At 41.0% G+C, this 16,381-nt stretch overlaps 1 protein-coding gene across 1 annotated transcript in view; it reads right to left on the reverse strand.

The window, feature by feature from the left end:
* The window catches only part of LOC138956009 (uncharacterized), a 46,391-nt gene extending 34,244 nt beyond the window's left edge, over window positions 1–12,147 (reverse strand). The window contains exon 1 of the mRNA XM_070327483.1: window positions 11,956–12,147. The gene's annotated coding sequence lies outside the window, so the exon portion shown is untranslated. The remainder of the gene's footprint in view (window positions 1–11,955) is intronic.
* Between the last annotated feature and the right edge of the window lie 4,234 nt (window positions 12,148–16,381).

Consider the following 16,381-nt stretch of genomic DNA (forward strand, 5'->3'; position numbering starts at 1 on the left):
GTCTGCTGCGCTGGACAACACATATTTGGATAGGTATAACTGTGTGGTCAGGTCGTATTAGATCTACTTTTGTGTGTGCCGTCTCAAGTGTGTCGTGCTTTCTGTCACACGTAAACTCTTGTTTTAATTTATGTTGGTAAAATCCAGTGTAGCGTGAAGCTAAAAAGTGAAATTGTTTGATAAAGACTTCATTTTAACTCAAAGAAAGGACTGTGCACTTTGTTATTTGCGAGTCGAAAGCTTCGCGTTTCGACTGATTGACTGTGCAGAGTGACGCCCCCTGATTTGACTCCCAGGCCTGTTCGATGGTTAGCTCATTTTCAAAATAAATGTGGTATGTTTCTCGTGTTATATCTACGCATCGGAGTCTGGTACAAGATATGGACAATAAGAATGCTCTGAACCCTACACGTATTATATCCCAATAGTGTTTTCCTTCATATTTTGCCCAACATGTATATTTGCTGTGCGTTTCAAAGCGGGTTTTATGTCGTCTGCTAGGGCAATCGATCCAGTCTCATTTCCAAAAGTAAATTTCTCGTGTTGCATCTGCACTGAAGTATTTTACATGGTAAGAACGTTCTAAACCCAACAAGTTTTCGAGTTCGATAGTTTTGGCCTTTAAATAATAATGCGGAAACCAGAATTTTACTGCAGTAGAATTGTTTTTTTCTCAATATAATCTTGTTCAATACAATATGGACATTTATCATTATTTACGAGTCCCATTTTTAAAAGAAGAATATTGGTTGGCTATATCGTCGCTGTCAGTGCAAGACCTCATAACTTCGTGCAGTTTTTCCGTTTTGAGAAAAGCGAAAAATATGTTTTTAAACATTCTGTGTTAATGTTACCTACACAATTCTGCCTTCCATGGACTTCTAATGTATTAAGGAGGCTTCGTGTATCTTTGTGTAAATCAAAGTGCTCGTGACGTAGGTACACAAGTGTGCAGATACGAGGAATTGACCCTCAGGCATGGGCTGTTTTCTTGTGAAAACGAGGTTTTGCATTCACAAACTCAACAATGACGAGACAAAATTGTGTAAAACTTTTAGTTTTGCATGAACAAGCAGATCAAACATGATTTATGCAATTTCGCACATGCGAGTTCGTAGGTTCAGAGAGAGGGTGAGAGAGTAAGACAAGAGATAAGATTTAAACAAATATTACCAACATTTACAAAACATTATGTAATTAGAGAGTAAAATATAGTAATCAGAAGTAGCATCTTATTTATTTCAGCTCAATCAATTTGTAGAAAGTTTGCAAGTGTGTTTATAAAGCCTCTCGCACTTATGGTTTCTCTGATAACTTTAGGGAGTGAGTTCACTACTGTCAGAAATGTCCGGCACGGTGGCCTAGTGGAAAGGCGTCCGCCCCGTGATCGGGAGGTCGTGGGTTCGAACCCTGGCCGGGTCATACCTAAGACTTTATAATTGGCAATCTAGTGGCTGCTCCGCCTGGCGTCTGGCATTATGGGGTTGGTCCGGTGTCAGAATAATGTGACTGGGTGAGACATGAAGCCAGTGCTGCGACTTCTGTCTTGTGTGTGGCGCACGTTATATGTCAAAGCAGCACCGCCCTGATATGGCCCTTCGTGGTCGGCTGGGCGTTAAGCAAACAAACAAACAAACAAACTGTCAGAAATGTGTTAGCTTGTTATGTATACACAGATTTTTTCGGGGAGAGGGGTGAGACATTTATTTGGGTGTCGTGGATTGATAATTGCGAATTTAGAAAGAAGAATTACAGAAGTTTGTCTGTTCATAAATTACCTGCTTTATTTTGAAGCTTCATTTTGTATCGCGGCAATATGTCCAAATGTTTGTAATCTTTTGATAGAAGTGTTGTAGGAATTAACAGAACTACTTTGAGTGCTCTTTTGTAAAACTTAGAAAGAGCTTCATTTTATAAGCACTTGGAGTGCCCCATAGTCAGTTTCGATGAACACTCAATTCCTGATTGAATGTGCGCAGAAAAAAGTGAGTTTTCCAAAAGTACAAAACGTTTGATCTTGACAGTAAATCTAACTTTTTAGAAACTGTCTCGCATAGTTGAGATCCGAAACATGAGCAACGCAATATTAATGACAAATAACACCTTATACGTTGGGGATGTTTAACCTCAGTTATATTTTATTTTCATTTTTTATTTTGCAAGTCTTTAATTTTGATATCAAGTTTTTGGCACTTTTGAATCGCCGTTATTGAAATGTATTATGTTTTATCGATATTGAATGACATGTGATTTAGTTTGGTCAATTAGAGTCGTTGACTGATGTTCACTTGAAAATGTTTTAATAAAATATCAAAATATCTATGGCTGGAAGTAAATATGATACGATGAGTAATGTGTTTTCTTTTTCAAGGCAATGAAGTGTGTATTTTCTCAAAAAGAAAGAGGAGAAAGAAAGGGTAAGGCAGTGAGAGAGAGGAACTGACAGAGAGGGGGAGGAGAGAAAGGGGGAGGCAGACAGACATACAGGAATGACTGAGAGAGAAAGAGAGATTTTGTTTGTTTGTTTGTTTGTTTGCTTAACGCCCAGCCGACCACGAAGGGCCATATCAGGGCGGTGCTGCTTTGACATATAACGTGCGCCACACACAAGACAGAAGTCGCAGCACAGGCTTCATGTCTCACCCAGTCACATTATTCTGACACCGGACCAACCATTCCTAGCACTAACCCCATAATGTCAGACGCCAGGCGGAGCAGCCACTAGATTGCCAATTTTAAAGTCTTAGGTATGACCCGGCCGGGCTACGAACCGAGAAAGAGAGAGAGCGTGTGTGTGTGTAAGAGAGAGAGAGAGATAAAGACAGAGTTGAAGAGACATAAAAGAGAGAGACAGAGAGCGTTATTATCTTAAAACCCCAGTAATGATATTCTGATCCAAAAAGTGGCTTAAAACACAAATGTTTTTGGTTGGTTTTGGAAACAGTCTCGAAAACCATGATTAACCCTCCTACTAACAAATCCTAAAACAAAGACTGCCAACGTTACAAAATTCAATAAAGATAAGTTTTGTGTGAATATTTGTTTGTCTGTTCACTTAACCTTCGCCGGTCGTCGTGGGTCCAAGTGGACCCAGAAGGGTGTTTAATTGCGAATATCTCTTAAACCAGTTGGAATTTGTTAATGAGCTTTTAAGAATGCCTCAGACACCTAAAACGCTCTTATGTCCTAAAAGATCATTAAATTTCAGCGAGAATTAATTAAAAAACAAAGGTCAAATTTAGACTACACACGGAAGACATCGTGGGGCCGTGCGGACCCATGTTTCTCAAACTGAAGGAACTTACATAATAACTAGGGAGAGAAGTCACAAACCTTCAGGTATTGGCTCCAAACATCATTTTCTACGATCTGTTTAATTTTGGAGTTAATAAGCAAGTCGCGTGGAGCGAAATTAATACATAACAATGTGGGTCCACACGGCCCCGCGACGTCTACAGAAGGGTATTCACGTTTTTCCTTTTTTGAGAAGCTTTAGTCCGCACGGTAATAATTAAATTAATACTTTAATTTAATTACTTCTCGCGGAAATTTAACCACGGCGTCTACAGAAGGGGATGCACGTTTGTTTTTGCTTCTTTGGAAAGCATGGGTATACGGAAGGGTATGCATATGTGTCTTTCTTTGAGAAGCATGGGTCCGCACGGCCCCACGATGTCTTCCGTGTTTAGTCGATAACCCGGTCGGGCGAAGGTTAAAAGACCGTCGGGTCAAAATATCTGAATGTAATTAAACTCGGAGGCAAAAGAAACGCAAATAAAGGATGCGTTAATTAAACCTTTGTGGACTTGAAATAAAAAGAAAATAATGATACTAGCATGTTCTGCACGTGTTGTTTTAGCGGTCTTATCTTGTCAGAACCGTGTTTGCCGTTATCTGGGTCACACGCGAGGTCTTGTTGACGGAGATCCCAAACCGTCATGGGGACAACTTTCAGCACGTGCAAAATGTGGAAAAGCAGCTTTTCGTGTTCAGAGTATTCAGGCAAGCTGTACCGTACTCACAAAACTGTTACAACATTCATTTCTGCGACACAGGCGCGATGCCGAGACTATTACCAGATCAGCGCCAACAGGCGATCGGGAGACTTGATGCCGGACAATCAGTTCAGCAAGTTGCTAGATTATTTGGAGTAAATGTCACCACGGATTCTCGCCTGCAACAACGTGTTCATGCCACTAACAGTACCTGCGACTTACCAGGACGTTGCAGACCCCGGGTAACAACAGCCCGACAAGATCGCCATCTTGTCAATCAACACCAGCGAGATGCATTCGAAACTGGCGCCAACACAGCCCGTAACACATTCGGGGTGCATGGACAACCCGTCAGTGCCAGAATTGTACGCCGACGGCTTGGTGGGCAGAACCTGGTAAATCGGCGTCCTGTTCGACGTCCTGTCTTGACAGCTCAGCATCGCCTGGATCGTCTAGCCTGGGCCCAGCAGCATGCCCACTGGCGCCATCGGGACTTGCGGAGGGTTCTTTTTTTCGGACGAGAAGCGCTTTTGCCTGGAACCTGGCGATGGGCGTGTCCGGATCTGGCGAAGACCTGGACAGCGGTTTGCTAACAATAACATCCTGCAGCATGATCTGTGGGGAGGTGCCAGCGTCATGATATGGGGCGCCATTGGTGTCAATCAGCGAGTGGGGCCTGTCGTCTTTCAGAACGTCGGCCAAGGTCGTGGGAATGGTGTCAATGCAGACCGCTATATCAATCAAGTCCTGCGTCCCTATGTGGTTCCATTTGTCCAGGGGCACCGGAACTGCCTGTTCCAGGAAGACAATGCCCGTCACCATACTGCACGTGCTACCCAGAACTTCCTGCGTCACAACAGCGTGAACCTTCTGCCTCATCCTGCTCGATTCCGGTCTCAACCCAATCGAACACTTTTGGGACATCATGCAAAGAAGGATTAATGCCCTTGCCCGGTGGCGAATTTGCGATTCCTAAACGCCCCACTGAACGACTGACGTCACATGTCGCTTCGGTCTTTTCCAGAGGGGAACACCGCGTGTACATAATACACACTTCGATCGCGAAGCACTGCCATTGCACATTTTCGCAACGAAAACCGTGCCACTGTTCCATTCATCTTGGTGTGTTAAATCTGAAAGCAATATAAGTGAACGAACAATTGAAAACATATCACGTTACTAAACTGTAGCTCAGTGTTTCAGTATGACGTGGAAGTGTTGAAATATCTGCTGTATCAGGCAAGCCGATTTGGTTTCACCTGCACGACTGCGAGAGGCGAGCGCAAACCGTTGTGTTGTTCAGAAATGGTGTTCCCTTTGATATGTTAGTGGACATTTAACTTCAAATGCAACCTTTCTTAGCCGTAGAGTTGGTAACAGAACCTTCATGCGCGAGAAACGCCACATACGACGGAGTAATCCTGAAATGCCTTCACTTTTGTAGCCCTATCTCTCAGTTGCTGTCGTAGCCTAGTGGTTTGTGCTCCAGCTTGAAGGTCAGCTGACTCAGGTTCGACTCCCTTCATGATTAGAGTTTTTTTTCTTTTTTTTTTCTTTTTTTTTATCATCTATTTTGTGTCCTCAACTCCACCCTTCAATCTTTTCAACCCTGATGCATTCCGTTTATTTTTTTATTTTAATTTTTTTTTAAACCATTTCCCCCAAAGCGGTTTAGCACGGTGGTATGTTATGATGAAAACGCGATTACACAAAGCTCACATGTGCACGGTCTGCAAACTAAACGGCGTGGGCTCACCGTATTAGCCAATAACAAGCACACATATTAAACCGCAGCGCAAAGCGTAAACATTAGTACAACTTGAAGAAATCAATATAGTTACCAGAAACAAAACCGTGCTTCGCACCGAACACCTCGACAGTGACTGACCTACTGACCGAACCGCACCTCTCGCTTGTGACAGTCGCTCATGATACAACCATTCTTTTGCCGAGTCTGAAATTGATCTTCATAAAACTATGTGTAAGTGTAACAAAAGAAAAAACTAATTTCTTTCATATTGCCTGAATAATAACTTTATTAACTGATAATCAAGGTGGCATCGCCGAATGACTGCGGCAAGTGCAACGCGATCGAAGTGGTACGCGGTGTTCCTCCGGAAAAGGCCGAAGCGGCTGTGACGTCAGTCGTTCAGTGGGGCGTTTAGGAATCGCAAATTCGCTGGCACGTCATGCTCTCATCCCAATACATTTTTGGCTCACGTAAGTGTAGCCTATGCGATCGTAACTTTGTCTGTCTGTGCGTTCGTGCGTATGTGCGTGCGTGCGTGTGTATGTCTGGTAGAAACTCTAACATTTCGTCATTTGAAGACGTCACATTATGGCGTAAGAGGGTTCTTTCTTTCTTTATTTGGTGTTTAACGTCGTTTTCAACCATTCAAGGTTATATAGCGACGGGCGTAAGAGGGTTAGACGTCACGCGAAGGAATGTCTCGGTCATTGTTATTTTGAGCGGGCCGAGACTAGTTGGCAGTCGTGTCTGTAAGTAGGCTACATGCAGACAGACAGATCTAGATCTAGTGTCTCGCTTTCTTGCACAGTGACACTGTCAGTGCCACCTATGCTTACTGTGTGTGTGTGTGTATGTGTGACGGAGTGATTGAGTTTATGTTAGTTTGTCGATTTCTTACGTGAGCCTTGAAGGCTTCGCCTCTTGTTCAGTGGTGTTATTGACAGTTTTTCATGTCCCCCGTCTGGTTTTGTATCGGTAAATTCATTTCCTTGTTATTGTTAACCCGAAATAATTAATTCGACATTAAAATTCATGTGTAACCCATCTTCACTGCAACATTTGCGTTTCTTTTGCCTCTGAGTTTAATTGTTCAATAACAAACGTTCCCACAACCTACCTTTCTTGTTTTTACATTTAGTCAAGTTTTGACTAAATGTTTTAACATAGGAGGGGAATCGAGACGAGGATCGTGGTGTATGTGTGTGTGTCTGTCTGTCTGTGCGTGTGTGTGTGTAGACCGATCTTTATGAAATTTTACATGAGAGTTCCTGGGTATGATATCCCCAGACGGTTTTTTCCTTTTTTGGATAAACGTCTTTGATGACGTCACATTTCGGCTTTTTGTAAAGGTTGAGGCGGCACTGTCACACCCTTATTTTTCAACCCAATTTGTTGAAATTCTGGCCGAGCAATCTTCGACAAAGGCCGGACTTTGGTATTGCATTTCAGCTTGGAGGCTTAAAAATTAATTGATGACTTTGGTCATTAAACATCTGAAAATTGTAATTAAAATTATGTTTTTTATAAAACGTTCCAAAATTACGTTAATCTTATTCTTCATCATTTCCTGATTCCAAAAACATATAATTATGTTATATCCGGATTAAAAACAAGCTCTGAAAATTAAAAATATAAAAAAAATATGATTAAAATTAAATTTCCGAAATCGACTTTAAAAACAATTTCATCTTATTTCTTGTTGGTGCCTGATTCCAAAAACATATAGATATGAGATGTTTGGATTAAAAACACGCTCAGAAAGTTAAAGCGAAGAGAGGTACAGAAAAGCGTGCTATGCAGCACAGCGAAACCACTACCGCGCTAAAGAGGCTCGTCAATTTCACTGCCTTTTGTACAGGCGGACTACGGTCATTTTGAAAAAATGCAGTGTGTTCAGTTTCATTTTGTGAGTTCCACACCTTGACTAAATGTAGTAATTTCGCCTTACGTGACTTGTTTATCCTCCTACTGACAGGCAAACATGATATAAAAGTAATGGACAATTCCTCCAAACCTCGTATTTGCATCATTCTGACCGATGTTTACCGGTGTTTTGCGAGCAAAATAATAATAATAATAATAATAATAATACGAACATTTTATAACGCGCACATATTTCACCACAAGGCGACTCGAGGCGCACTCATACAATTGTTTCGCATTAACAACTCAAGCACACATATATACACTTACGCATACACTTACCTCGAATGTTTCTCTACGAGGTTTTGCAGTTCATTGTTTGGATGCGTATTCACATACGAGCTTTTGACACTAGTAATAACAAGAAATTCCAAGAAAGCTATCGATTCCAAAGTATTCCCAAAAGGCGCGAAAAATGTTAAGGGGGGGGCAACCATGCAAAAAAACGTTTCGCGCCAAAATGTCGGATACGAGGTCTTGCACCGACAGCGACAATATTATATTGTGTAATATTTTCCACTGTAATTCTCTTAATCTGGGTTTTGTTGTGTCTTTTGCACTAATCAAACTTGCTCATCAATAATAATACCAAATTTGTTCACCCAAAATCGAACACAAATTCGTATGTATCATAACATTTCGAAAATCTCTAGATTTTAACATCACTTTATCATTAAATACAATTTTGGAACTTCTTCAGTAACAGCACATAATCGGTATTTTTCTTTAAATAACTAGACAACGCCGAGTGAATAACAATGTACTGTAAATACAGTTATGGTGAAGTACCAAATAATGTCTATACATTCTGAAATGACAATATGGAATTGTTTTCTAAAAGGTCATTGACATGTGTTATTCCTTTTGTTGCCCAATTGTCAAAATAGATTACATTATTTTGATATTCTATATCGACATTATTCCATATGCATACCATCGTCAGTGATGCAGGATAGTGCAGTTTATCATTTTCCAACCAGACTCGCAGTACTTTGTCCCAGAAAGAGGATTGAAGACTATCTCACCCTTTGAACTTTTTAGGAACAATATTTGAATTAAAACATGATAAATCTGTTAAAATATTACGGAAATGTAATCTAGGAATCCAGGTTCATGTACTGTCATTATTCATATTCGAACGCTAGCAAGCCAGCCGCACACAAAAAATTCTTGCAATGCTTGCATATCAATCATGTTAATTCCTCCTGTTCCTATTCCACTGTACACAACGCTCTTCACTTTCTCAAACGCTTTCTTATTACAATTCCTTTTCCTCTAAAGAAAACGAAACAATAACGTATTAATTTCTTTCAACACAGGTTCAGGGATGCACATTGCCTGCTTAACATAACAAAACTGAGAAATCAAAAAACTTTTTATTACGCACATTTGACCAAAAAGACCAAGATTCCGTTTTTCCTAATTTAAAATCACCTGTTTAATATTCTTAATTTGTTGTGTCCAGTTTGCATCCAAGAGGGAGGCACAGTATGTATTACAAAAATACATACCCAAAATCTTCATTTGTTTAACCCATCTTAATCCGTATCCACCTTCGTTGCTATTCCGATTTGATCCAATCCACATTGCTTCGGATTTTACTCTATTTATGTTCAAACCAGATATAATTGCAAACTCGTCTAATATCTCCAAAACAACTTTAATATACTCTTTATCAGGCAAAAAAATGGTAACATCATCGGCATACAAAAGTGCCTTCAAAATGTTTTTAAACATACGCAATTCTTCTGAATCGCCAGTTTCAATTTCCAAACCTTTTACTTCACAACCCTTTCGAAATCGGGTTGCAAGCAACTTAATTCCAATAATAAAAGCCAGTGGTAAGAAAGGACAGTCTTGTTGCACCCCACAGCTGACATCAAAATCACTTGAGAGCCAACCGTTGTATTCAATGCAGCTCGTTTGTTGTAAGGCCTAAAACAAAATAGGTGTGGTTACGGTAACCCGACCTACCCTATTTTTAGGGGCCGATCCTATAACTTTTTATTACATTTGTCAAAAAAAAAAAAAAAAAAAAAACGAATGCAAAAAACGCAATGAAAGCGAAAGCGCCCGTGTCGCACACTTATTTCCCTGTCAAGTAGGTTTAATTTGTACACATTAGAAAAAAAAGTAAAAAAAATAAAAAGTGATTGCCTACCTACCTACCCTATTTTTTTGGGCTATGTTACCGTAACCACACCTATTTTTTTTTTTTTTTGGCCTAATGATGTATTTCCATTTGAATTATTATAATGTGTCTTTCAAATACGGCTGAAAATAGCGTAACTACGACGGCAAACTGAGAAGTACCGGGCCCAACCGGGAAGGAATCGACATAGACATTCACAGGGTTCGCGCAGCTGCTGTTATTAAACTGAACACAGAAACTTATTTTCTTAGACTTTGTTGTATGCCTTTCAATACAATCATTCGCTCAAGTAAATGACAGACTGCATGTTCATGGGGAAATCTGGGAAGTATGCGTTGTTTCCCTCCATTTTCTCACTCACTTAACCCTCACCGTGATTCCTGGGTCGTGGACGACCCAGAGCCTCACAACAGTGCTCTGTATCTCTAAAACTATTGGGAGTTTTTGATATAGATCTCATGTACTCTTCACACACCATAGAACCTTCCTATCGACCATTTTCTTGGGATCATCTTTGTTTACAAACATATTAACAGTAACGTCATTTGAACTACACATTCCGGATGTTGTATACCTCGTAGACGACCCATATGGAATTAAAGAGGCAGTTTACTGTGTGTATCCCTATTTGGATGGCGTGGGTCGTGTACGACCCATACTTAGCAAATAGGCGGTAAAGAGTGTATCCCTATTCGGATGGCGTGGGTCGTGTACGACCCATACTCTGCAAAGAGACATTAAAAAGTGTATCCCTATTCGGATGGCGTGGGTCGTGTACGACTCATACTCTGCAAAGAGATATTAAAAAGTGTATCCCTATTTGGATGGCGTGGGTCGTGTACGACCCATACTTAGCAAATAGGCGGTAAAGAGTGTATCCCTATTCGGATGGCATGACCTATACTTGTTACGTTAAATCCTTCTTTAGAAAGTATTGGTCGTACACGACCCACATCATCCGGACTGTGTAGTCCAAAGAGTGATCCGGTGCAGGTTCACTGACCAAATTGATATACTAGCTACAGTTTCATTCTGTTTGACTGACATTCCCCTTTCTTACTCTCTTCTCTTTATCACACGGGTGGGGAACTGTTCCGCACCATATACGTTGAGAGCAACGTGTTCCGGTTGTGGATAGTTGCTATTTTTCACTTGCTCTGGATTGCACGCGAAGTTAGGTCGGTCGACCAGACCCTTCTCACTGATTATTTTATTGAGGCTATGTTCCTGTTGGGAAAGTTTACTTTCCCAACTGGAACATTTTTTTAGTAGGAAAATGCTCCCAACAGGAACATGGTGTCAAGAAAATAATCAAATTACGAGCTAGGATAAACCTTACTGATTGCTTTTTATAAAACCCCATTTTTAGCATTGGTCTTATGCCATATGACAATCTCTGTGGTCTGCAAAACTTGATACATGGCAAAAACACCAACACGTGTCAAAACTGGCATTTTTGTCACATAACGCACGCTTGTTGACAGTCTAGACCCCCGTAAATCATTTCTTATAATATTATATCAGGGCCGGACCCAGGGGGGGGGGGGGTTCCAGGGGTTCCGGAACCCCACCCCTGGAAAAAGCATGTACCTTGCTTTGAGTGGTTTTTTATTTATTTTTTTTTTAATAAATTTTGTGTGTGTCTCTAACAAATTTTATTCAATGTGAAATCCGATGAGAAAAAAGTATCCCCCCCCCCCCCCCCAATGCTGCTCTTAACCCTCAAAACAAGGCCCAGAATGCACCAGATTGCACAGATTTTAACCGTTTTTAAAAAATGTTCCGGGGGAGCATGCTCCCGGACCCCCCTAGTTCGCACGCCTGCGCTTGTGGCTTCGCCACTTCGCTGATTTGCCCCCCCAAAAAAGGAGGAACCCCCCCCCCTTACAACTCATTTGGTCCGGCCCTGTATATGGTAGACCAGCCATTCTGTGACGTGATGCGCCAGATATTGTGGGAAGGGTAATGCTGACCAACTTACCTTCGCATGCAATCCAGAGCAAGTGAAATAATAGCGACTATCCACAACGGGAACACGTTGATCCCAACGGATATGGTGCGGAACAGATTCCCACCCGTGTATCGGGCTATCCCGAGCCCCAGTCCGAGTCATGCCTATACCGATCGTTACTTACTGAGAAAGTTGGGCGTGTCTATGGTGTACCCGCCCCTGTGGAGCTGAACATAAAATACCACGAATGAGAAAGGAAGACGGAGGAGACGCCAGGAGCCAATCAGGCTTCCTTTGTAGTACACTTGGTTGTCAGTGGTCTTGACGTAGCTGGTCAGTCCGTCGCGATACGATTGTTGACGATCATACACGTCCCACGTATTATGACGCCCAGCGCCCTAGAAATGAAAAAAACACGATGAAAATTAAACAAATACCCCGAAGATCTCTTTAAAAAAAAAACAATAACAAGCGCTCACTGCCTCGATAAAACGCGTTTTACATGAGCTCCTCCATTTTTTGTTTAAGCGTTTTCCTCTAATTAATTCGTACTACTGGGAAATCCTGATATTTTTTTGCGCTGCGGCTATGCTGACTTCTCTACATCGACATGAACAGGTCCTGGTCGGCTTCAGCGAACCACCGCAAACGTTTGCTCCTGACAGTAAATGTACAGGACCAATAAACAAAGAACAGAAAGCAATAAACCTAACCTATCAGACAATAAACGAGGAAATACACTGCTTTCACACTTTACTTTAATCTACGTCAAACACGGCGACCACTACAGGGCGTGACGACGGCAGTGACACAGGTTCGATGACAGACCTGTGTATAAAGCCCGTCCTTAAAGCTGTGGTCTATTTATGACTTTCCTGGGCGACGAGTTTGAAAATATAGGGCTGAAAATCATATACACAATTCTGTACAGAAAACGCTACCCGAAACCCCACCTATACGGCGCGGCGTGTATGACCTTGAGAGCTTCATTCAACGCTTGAATTTTGCAGTGATAACATCCGGTTTGCTCTCTCAAGACTGATCATATTTTATCTTCAAGAAAGATCAAGGGGAAAAAATAAACGCCCCGGCGAAGATTCGAACTCTCGACCACGCGACTACGTGTCTCTGATGTCCTAACCACTAGGCTACTGCGCGAATAGAGAACAAGTCGCGTAAGGCGAAAATACAACATTTAGTCAAGTAGCTGTCGAACTCACAGAATGAAACTGAACGCAATGCAACGCAGCAAGACCGTATACTCGTAGCATCGTCAGTCCACCGCTCACGGCATAGGCAGTGAAATTGACAAGAAGAGCGGGGTAGTAGTTGCGCTGGGAAGGATAGCACGCTTTTCTGTACCTCTCTTCGTTTTAACTTTCTGAGCGTGTTTTTAATCCAAACATATCATATCTATATGTTTTTGGAATTAGGAACCGACAAGGAATAAGATGAAAGTGTTTTTAAATTGATTTGGAAAATTTAATTTTGATAATAATGTTTATATATTTAATTTTCAGAGCTTGTTGTTAATCCAAATATAACATATTCATATGTTATTGGAATCAGCAAATGATGGAGAATAAGATGAACGTAAATTTGGATCGTTTTATAAAAAAAAATTTGTTTTACAATTTTCAGATTTTTAATGACCAAAGTCATTAATTAATTTTTAAGCCACCACGCTGAAATGCAAGCCACCACGTTGAAATGCAATACAGAAGTCCGGGCTTCGTCGAACATTACTTGACCAAAATTTCAACCAATTTGGTTGAAAAATGAGGGCGTGACAGTGCCGCCTCAACTTTCACGAAAAGCCGGATATGACGTCATCAAAGACATTTATCAAAAAAATGAAAATAACGTCTGAGGATATCATACCCAGGAACTCTCATGTCAAATTTCATAAAGATCGGTCCAGTAGTTTGGTCTGAATCGCTCTACACGCACGCACACACACACACACACACACACACACACACACATACACCACGACCCTCGTCTCGATTCCCCCCTCGATGTTAAAACATTTAGTCATAACTTGACTAAATGTAACAAGTCGCGTAAGGCGAAAATACAATATTTAGTCAAGTAGCTGTCGAACTCACAGAATGAAACTGAACGCAATGCCATTTTACTCGTAGCATCGTCAGGCCACCGCTCATGGCAAAGGCAGTGAAATTGACAAGAAGAGCGGGGTAGTAGTTGCGCTAAGAAGGATAGCACGCTTTTCTGTACCTCTCTTTGTTTTAACTTTCTGAGCGTGTTTTTAATCCAAACATATCATATCTATATGTTTTTGGAATCAGGAACCGACAAGGAATAAGATGAAAGTGTTTTTAAATTGATTTGGACAATTTAATTTTGATAATAATTTTTATATATTTAATTTTCAGAGCTTGTTTTTAATCCGAATATAACATATTTATATGTTTTTGGAATCAGCAAATGATGGAGAATAAGATAAACGTAAATTTGGATCGTTTTATACCTTTTTTATTTTTTTTTTACAATTTTCCGATTTTTAATGACCAAAGTCATTAATTAATTTTTAAGCCACCAAGCTGAAATGCAATACCGAACCCCGGGCTTCGTCGAAGATTACTTGACCAAAATTTCAACCAATTTGGTTGAAAAATGAGGGCGTGACAGTGCCGCCTCAACTTTCACGAAAAGCCGGATATGACGTCATCAAAGACATTTATCAAAAAAATGAAAAAAACGTTCGGGGATTTCATACCCAGGAACTCTCATGTCAAATTTCATAAAGATCGGTCCAGTAGTTTAGTCTGAATCGCTCTACACACACACACACACACAGACACACACACAGACACACACACAGACACACACACACACGCACATACACCACGACCCTCGTTTCGATTCCCCCTCGATGTTAAAATATTTAGTCAAAACTTGACTAAATATAAAAACAGTGATATGAATTCATGTTATGTTATTCTTGAAGCAGCATGATGATTTATATCTCTATCCGCCCACTGTTCAGAAGTGAATACATGTATAACTATTTATCCTACATACGTGAGAGAGACACCCGTGAGATAATAATCGTTCAAATCACACGTGTGTGTATCATGTAAATGAGGTCATGTCAAGCAAGTCTGGCAGGGACCTGTTTTTCCACTGCTCATGATGCCAAAGTCACCGAGACAAACGTCATTATAGACAAAAAAAATTGCGCTCGCTAATTACCCTCGATGAATTTTTTGAACTAACACGTCACGCCACACTTTCAGAGTGACGTTTCTTTGCTTCGACGTCACAGATTTCACGAGGCTTTAAAAGAGATCGAGGTTCCAAAACAAGCGTCTTCAATTTAGCTGCCCCGCATGCAGGACATTTTCAGTAAAATACACGTAAGTACAGTATGTAGGATAAACAGAATACTACATGGCTTGCTGTTTCGTACCAGATTTACACTCGTTGCTTTTTCAAATAGTGAACAGCTCGCTTTCGCTCGCAGTTCAATATTTAAAAAAACAACTCGTGTAAATCTGGTACGACACAGCAAGCCATGTAGTATTCTCTATTTATTTGATGTCTGTTTTCAACTGCACAGAGCTTTGGAGAGATTCAATTAATGTTCTTGTCATTTTTGCTTGCATGTTGTAAATAGAGATATCGCAGCTATTTGCATGGCGCGAATGTCGTGTAGCCTGACGGTGTAAACATGTACTGCGATTCCGTGAAATATGTTTGCAAATGAAGGCACATTTGAATAGCAATTTTTGGCTCACGAAGTGTAGCCTATGCGATGCTAACTTTTGTCTGTCTGTGCGTGCGTGCGTGCGTGCGTGCGTATGTATGTATGTATGTATGTATGTATGTCTGTGGTAGAAACTTTAACATTTGAAGACGTCATATTACATTGACGTCACATTATGACGTACGAGGGTTAGACGTCACGCGATGGAATTACTGAAAGTCTCGGTGATTGTTATTTTGAGCGGGCCGAGACTATTTGGCAGTCGTGTCCATGTAAGTAGGCTACATGCAGACAGACAGATCTAGATCTAGTGTCTCGCTTTCTTGCACAGTTTCACCTATGCTCTTTCTGTGTGTGTGTGTGTGTGTGTGTGTGTGTGTGTGTGGGTGTGTGTGTGTGTGTGTGTGTGTGTGTGTGTGTGTGTGTGTGTGTGTGTACTGTGTGTGTGAATGTGTGACGGAGTGATTGAGTTTGTGTTACTGTTTGTCGATTTCTTACGTGAGCCTTGAAGGCTTTGCCTCTTGTTACTTTTTGGCAACACATGAATGTTAATTCAAGCGTACTAAACACTCATTATATCTCATGTAATTAAGATCTTATAGACATATTTTAACTTTGTTAATACACAGAATTACACAGCGTCTATGGCCGTTCACTGGGAAATGTATCAGGATACTAATTCCTTCCACTGGCGACCTCGGTCTACTCAGTTCCTTTCGTCCTGTGACCTCTATGGTCCAACTATACGGACACCCATAACCTTGCAATAACTTCGCGAAATCCCGTCGAATTTCAGCTAAGCTGGGTTAGAGTTATAATAATTCGGCGGCTTCTCAGATCCGTCACACTTGTCATCTGGTCGCTATCTCCCTCTCAGACT

The sequence above is a fragment of the Littorina saxatilis genome, unplaced genomic scaffold (genome assembly GCF_037325665.1).
Source record: "Littorina saxatilis isolate snail1 unplaced genomic scaffold, US_GU_Lsax_2.0 scaffold_259, whole genome shotgun sequence".
Taxonomy (NCBI): domain Eukaryota; kingdom Metazoa; phylum Mollusca; class Gastropoda; order Littorinimorpha; family Littorinidae; genus Littorina; species Littorina saxatilis.